Raw genomic sequence first — 7461 nt, forward strand, 5'->3', positions numbered from 1 at the left:
GCCCAAGAGATAAAATGTTTTCTGTAAACACCTTTTGATATGGTTTGGCTGTGTCCCCACCCAAATCTCAACTTGAATTGTATCTCCCAGAATTACCACGTGTTGTGGGAGGGACCCGGGGTGGGTAATCAAATCTTGAGGGCCAGTCTTTTCCATGCTACTCTCATGATAGTGAATTAAATCTCATGAGATCTGATGGGTTTATCAGGGTTTTCCACTTTTGCTTCTTCCTAATTTTTTCTCTTGCCATTCTCATGTAAGAAGTGCCTTTCCCCTCCTGCCACAATTCTGAGACCTCCCCAGTCCATGTGGAACTGTAAGTCCAATTAAACCTCTTTTTCTTCCCAGTCTTGGGTATGTCTTTATCAGCAGTGTGAAAACAAACTATTACAGTAAACTGGTACTGAGAGTAGGGCATTGCTGAAAAGATATTTTAGCAAAGAGATTGGTAACATTTTGCCCCTGCCCTAGAGATTTGTGGAACTTTGAACTTGAGAGAGATGATTTGGGGTATCTGGCAGAAGGAATTTCTAAGCAGCAAAGCATTCACAAGGTGACTCATGTGCTGTTAAAAGCATTCCATTTCAAAAGGGAAACAGAGCATAAAAGTTCAGAAAATGTGCAGTCTGACAATGTAGTAGAAAAGAAAAACCCAGTTTTTGAGGAGAAATTCAAGCCGGCTGCAGAAATTTGCATAAGTAGCAAGGAGCCTAATTTTAATCCCCAAGACCATGGGGAAAATGTCCCCAGGCCATGTCAGAGACCTTCATGGTAGCCCCTCCCATCACAGGCCTAGAGGCCCAGGAAAAAAAAGTGGTTTCATGGGCCAGGCCCAGAGTCCCCATGTTGTGTGCAACCTAGGGACTTGGTGCCCTGTGTCCCAGCTGCTCCAGCCATGACTGAAAGGGGCCAATGTAGAGTTTGGGCTGTGGCTTCAGAGTGTGGAAGCCCCAAGCCTTGGAAGCTTCCACATGGTATTGAGCCTGCAGGTGCACAGAAGTTAAGAATTGGGATTTGGGAACCTCTGCCTAGATTTCAGAAGATGTATGGAAACGCCTGGATGCCCAGGCAAAAGTTTTCTGCAGGGACAGGGCCCTCATGGAGAACTGCTAGGGCAGTGTGGAAGAGAAATGTGGGGCCGGCACCTCCATACAGAGTCCCTACTGAGGCAACACCTAGTGGAGCTGTGAGAAGAGAGCCACCGTCTTCCAGACCCCAGAATGGTAGATGCACTGGCAGCTTGCACTGTGCACCTGGAAAAGTTGCAGACAATGCCAGCCCATGAAAGCAGCTGGGAGGGAGGCTGTATCCTGCAAAGCCACAGGGGCAGAGCTGCCCAAGACCATGGGAACCAACCTCTGGCATCAGCATGACCTGGATGTGAGAACTGGAGTCAAAGGAGATCATTTTGGAGCTTTAAAATTTGAATGCTCTGCTGCATTTTGGACTTGCATGGGCCCTGTAACCCCTTTGTTTCGGCCAATTTCTCCCATTTGGGATGGCTGTATTTACCCAATATCTGTACCCCCATTGTATCTAGGAAGTGTCTAGCTTGCTTTTTATTTTACAGGCTCATAGGAAGAAGGTACTTGCCTTGTCTCAGATGAGACTTTGGACTGTGGACTTTTGGGTTAATGCTGAAATGAGTTAAGACTTTGGAGGACTGTTGGGAAGGCATGATTGGATTTGAAATGTGAGGACATGAGATTTGGAGGGGTTAGGGTGGAATGATATGGTTTGGCTGTGTCCCCACCCAAATCTCAACTTGAGTTGTATCTCCCAGAATTCCCACGTGTTGTGGGAGGGACCCAGTGGGAGGTAATTGAATCATGGGGGCTGGTCTTCTCCATGCTATTCTCATGATAGTGAATTCAGTCTCATGAGATCTGATGGGTTTATCAAGGGTTTCTACTTTTGCTTCTTCTTAATTTTTTCTCTTGCTACCACCATGTAAGAAGTGCCTTTCCCCTCTGCCATGATTCGGAGGCCTCCCCAGCCATGTGGAACTGTAAGTTCAATTAAACCTCTTTTTCTTCCCAGTCTCAGGTATGTCTTTATCAGCAGAATGAAAACAAACTAATACACCTTTTGTGGAATTGCATTCAAAACCACATCCTGAACTGCATCAGACCATCAGTTTCATTACTTACAGTTACATTTCATTTTTGATCCAAATGTGTTAGCAATTTGACTGCTCACTCTGTTCATAAGATCTGAGTCTGAATGACTTTTAGCTGTTTTAAAAAGTCAAATCCTCCCTCAGAGGATCAAGATTTGCCATAAGTGAGGATACTCATGACAGTTTTTCTTAGGCTCTGCAGCTAATCCCACTGAGTAATTTTAGAAATGTTTGTGCAGTAGCATTATCATTAAAACATGTGTGACCACTTTTTGGAACAATGCTCATTTGGCTTTCTCAGTTCTGTTATGTTTGTGGAAAAATTCGTCTCAAAAGGTCATAGTCAAACCTTGGATACACTGTTTCATCACAATACTCTCAAATATATCTTTTTTTCTGGAGGCGCCTCTGACCTTCATTCACATAGTAGCTTCATTTATGTGACTAAAGCACTAAAATGAAAACCAACAGAAATGGTGTTTGCCGTTATTTTTATGGACTTAGGTCAGCTACTCAATTACTGTGACAGCAACCCTTCAATCTAGAGATGACTTTTAAATAGATTGATCTGTAGAATGTAGAATGGTTATGCCACTGCAAATAAACATAACATTGACATCTTCATGTAAATACTGCTCTTCCCCCAAGTGTACCAATAGTTGCCCTAATCCATTCTCTCTATTCACCCACCCTATTTTTTATTCTTATACACATTTTATTTCTGCTCTTGTCATCTTGTATTAAGTTCTAAGTCCATATTTTCACAGTCCTCTTGTATAATGGGTAGAGATCAGGTGGTGGGATTCATTTGAAAATATGTCTACTTCCAAAAAATAGGGACTGGAACAAAAGGAAAGAGATATTCTGGCCATTTGTGCCCACCCCTTTTACTTGGCAGGGCTTAATTTCTTGCTAATAACTCTTTAGTTTTTTTGTGCTAAAAAAAGGTGAAAAGTTAGAAGTAGAGCTATCATTTCTCTTTTACCCCAGAAACATAGAACCTCATATCTCTTTACCCCATCCACATCTTCATAATTCCCTTTACTCCGAAATTTATCTTTATTGAATACTATAAGCAGAGACAAATTTATTTTGAAGTGAGAGAAGCTTAATCATCAGGGTTTCTTATTTGAAATGACCGTCCCAAGACATTGTACTTAATTTTACATTTGTAATTTTGTTTTATTTTCCTAAAAGCGCTGTCCCTTCCAGTTTATATTAATAAGTTTTAGGCTCTAAAACAACTCAAATCCATCCTCAAATGTAATAATCTCTTCTTTCTCTTCTACTTACTCCCTTTTGAAGATTTGCTCTAACCATTGCAATGCTTCTGTTCCATTTCTTTTGTCCTTTACTCTGCTCAAGGCAAGATAGAGGCCAAACCCTATGTGACATGTGGGTTCTCCGAATGGTTTCTTTTACCCTATTCATTAGGGATTAGTCCTAGAGAATTGAGAAGTCTCTTAAGACAGTGATGGCTGTACTCCTAAGAAAACTTGGGAGGCATCAGACAGACTTGAATTCTACTAGTGCATTTACCAGTTTGACATTAGTTAACATTTGTGAGCCCTAATATTCTCATCGGCAAACTAGAGATAATAATATTTACTTTTCAGATTTGCCCTGAGGATTAATCCAAAAAATCAAGGTGAATGCACCTTACTCAAGTGCCTGGCACTTATTCTGTATCAACACTTTCAGATTCTACTTCCTTTTCCTTCAGCTGCTGTAGCAGGACGCAGCTTTGCTCCGGCAGAGAGAATACTTACCATCTGCATTTTTTTGAATTTCCTCTGACTTATAAGAGCTACAAAAATGCATGTCATTAGCCTGAGAGGGCAAGTGAACCCTGGGCAGGCACTGAGGGATGGAACTGCAGCTTTGTTTGAAAAAGTGGCAGCATGCAGAAAGGGCAGCAGCAGCAGCAGCAGCAGCTCTGTAAGCCACCCATCTTCAAGCTCTAGTCTGTTCAGCTCAGATAAGACAGTGTGCCTCTTCCTCCATATCCAGCATATGAAAAGTTTATTTCCCTCGTTTTTGTTTTCCATGCTATATTTGAAAAATGAGCATTTGTTCTTAAAATGTGAGAATTAATCTTTGATGGGGATGGAGGTGTAGCACAGCATTTTATTCAGTAAGTAAACACTTTTCAGATGTGTTCCTTAAATAATGACTTAAAAATCAGCAGAGACCCAAGGATGATACAGTAAGCTATTAAGTCGGGATACTTGGGTTCTTTCTGTCTTTTCTGAGCACTTTTCTTTCAGGGTATTTGTTCATTTTGAGAAACTTAGCAGAATTACTTATAAGCATATTTTGAATATTAAGATCTTGAAAGATTGTATCACTTCTTGGCTTAAAAATTAAGGAAATTAAACATCTCATTTTTCCTAGTAACCTTTTATTAGTAGAGTTTATTGCCATTTAACCTTAGGCAATAGTGGAAATTTATTGTTAATAATTCTTGGTAGATATATTGTGCCTGTGATCTTATTGGGAATGTTTTATTCCCAAGTTATGTGGAGATTTGTCTGTTTTACATTTTATCTGTGTAGAAATATAATGAAATAAATATCAGGTTGAAAGTTAAGAGACCCTGTATTCTAATCTTAGCTGTATATCAATCAAGTATGTGGCTTCTAAGTGAGTCACTTCATTTTACACTGCAAATAATCTGTAAAGCAAGAAGGTAACTCCTTATCTGTATATTGCATTTTATAGATAAATGAGATAATATATGTACTAATCGTTTGGGTTCAGTGGAAGATAGGTAAACTGGTAATAGTACCGTAACTTCTCATGTTAACAGTGATTTAAAACATAATGTAGGTGGAGAGATTCTATATTTGAGAGAAAAAGAAAAGGTAGAGAAATGGCTGGTTAGCATGGACTTAAAATTCTGAATCAAGTTAGTTCACCACTTATCTGGTCTTTATTAATATATGTCTTGGTAGACAAGCCTTCACAAGATTATAAATTAATAATATGCCAGTTTTCACTGAGGATATATTTAAAAGTAGCCAGTGGAGAAATTTTTCCCTAAGAACGTTACCTCTTTGGTTCAACGTTTCTTATATAAAAGAGCTTCATGACAAATTCTTCAAAAAGTTTAGTTTCAGACAAAAGCAAAATACTTTATATCCAGATGAATTGGTATTTTTAATCAAATAACAAACACTAACATAATTGTATTTCCAATTTTGCTTTGACTATCAGGAAGCTTGCAGCTTAATGTAGTGATAAATTATAGTAATTGTCCTCAGCCTAGTTCTCTCATATAGTTATCTATTCATATTTTTAAACAGGTAGATAGTAGATAAGTAATATTTCTGTATAAATCTAGTGGTTCATTTACTAGCTAGGCCACAGTGTTTGGTTTGATTCTTATGTAGACAATTGAATATTGCTTCATTCAAATATAACCTTCATTGGCCCTAGCTCTGGATGACTGTATGCAAACTGGTTACAAGGAAGAACTGTGGAAAAATCTAGAGTAATTAGAGCTAAGTAACACTTTGCTAATACTATAAAACAGCTAAATCCATATGTTGTCAATGATGTTGTAGGCTAATCAACTTTAGAAATGAATGATAACAATATTTTGTTATTCATACACATAAGGCAGGATGTATTTTGCCCTTGTTTACTGAGTAATGCTGATGGAACATTAAGCTCTTTATGTATTTATGTATTTATTTGAGACAGAGTCTCGCTCTGTTGCCCAGGCTGGAGTGCAGTGGCATGATCTTCGTTAACTGCAATCTCTGCCTCCTGGGTTTAAATTATTGTTGTGCCTCAGCCACCCAAGTAGCTGGGATTACAGGCATGTGCCACTATGCTTGGCTAATTTTTATAATTTTAGTAGAGACCGGATTTTACCATGTTGGCCAAGCTGGTCTCATACTTCTGGCCTCAAGTGATCCACTTGCCTCAGCCTCCCAAAATGCTGGGATCATTGGCATGAGCTACTGGGCCTGGATGAGATCTGAAATTACATTTTCTCATCCCATCCTATCATGGCATTGGAGTGGAAAAATAAAAGTAAGTGTGTGCTGCGTTTAGGCAAATGGGTCGGAGACAACCTTAGACTATTTTATGATCCTTCATGATCCAGGAGCATAGGAACCTTGTACCCGTGAAAGTAGTGATAGAGAGATTGGTAGACTCCAGGAAGAAGATATTGATGGTTTCAAAAGTAGTACTGGTTGGCTACAAGGGCAATGGGATTTAAAATTTTCTATAGAATACATCAAACTTCTTATATTGATGCAGGACAATCAGCAGAAGGGTAGAAGAGAGGGTCTAATGAAGACTTGTGAGAGCTAGATGTTGGGGTCAGATTTGGATTTAATATTTAAGAGAACTGAACCTCTTCCTGAATAGGGAAGGAAGGATTATCCCAGTGGGACAAGTTCCAGCTTCCAAAACAGTGGGACTTCTTTAGACCTAAAACATTACATGTCTATGAACAATCACCCGAGGCATCTGCAGAAAGGCCTAATGAGCCACATAGCAAGGCAAGGATAGAAGAGAAATATTTCTAATACAGTTCCTAAAAGATGAAGGAAATGCAAGCACACTGCTTTTTGCATTCTCACATTCCTGAGATGATCTTACCATTGAAGAAAACCCAGAGCTGGTAATGCAGAAACTAAGTAATAACAACTTACCTTCCAAGGGTCAAGCCTCATTCAGCAACAATTTTCCTTTTTGAAACAAACTGCCAGGGCTGGAAGACTAGATAAAACTACTGAGAAAGAATAAAATATGACAGGGGATTCAGATGGGGGAACCAGTCTACACAAGCTACAGTGTTCAAGTTAAGTTGCTCACTCTTGCCCCTTTTAGGTGAGTTCTATCAAAGGTGGACTCTAGTTCAGAGATTGCTCTGATTGGACAATGAGCCAAAATTCCCAGAGTGAGGGTAGAAGGAGATCCAGTATTGAGATGAAAGGGGAATTATTCAGGAAAAATTGACATTTTGTAGGAAGAAATTCAGGACGGAGATCCAGTTTCTACCTGGTTTGGGTACAGATTATATGTGTGTGTTTTTGTGTAGGCAGGATCAGCCAGATGAGAAGTAAATTTCCTTCATGGAGGTACAAATATTTACTAGGCAGATTAGGGAATAAAGATAATATTTTGAAATATTAATGAGGAGAGTTTATTCCCTAATATGGTTTGGCTCTGTGTCCCCACCCAAATCTCATCTCAAATTATAATCCCCACTTATTGAGGGAGGGAAGTGATTGGATCACGGGGTCGGTTTCCCCCATGCTGTTCTTGTGATAGTGAGTGAGTTCTCATGAGATCTGATGGATTTATAAGGGGCTCTTCCCTCT

The sequence above is a fragment of the Rhinopithecus bieti genome, unplaced genomic scaffold, assembly GCF_001698545.2.
Source record: "Rhinopithecus bieti isolate Rb0 unplaced genomic scaffold, ASM169854v2 scaffold_6109, whole genome shotgun sequence".
NCBI lineage: Eukaryota > Metazoa > Chordata > Mammalia > Primates > Cercopithecidae > Rhinopithecus > Rhinopithecus bieti.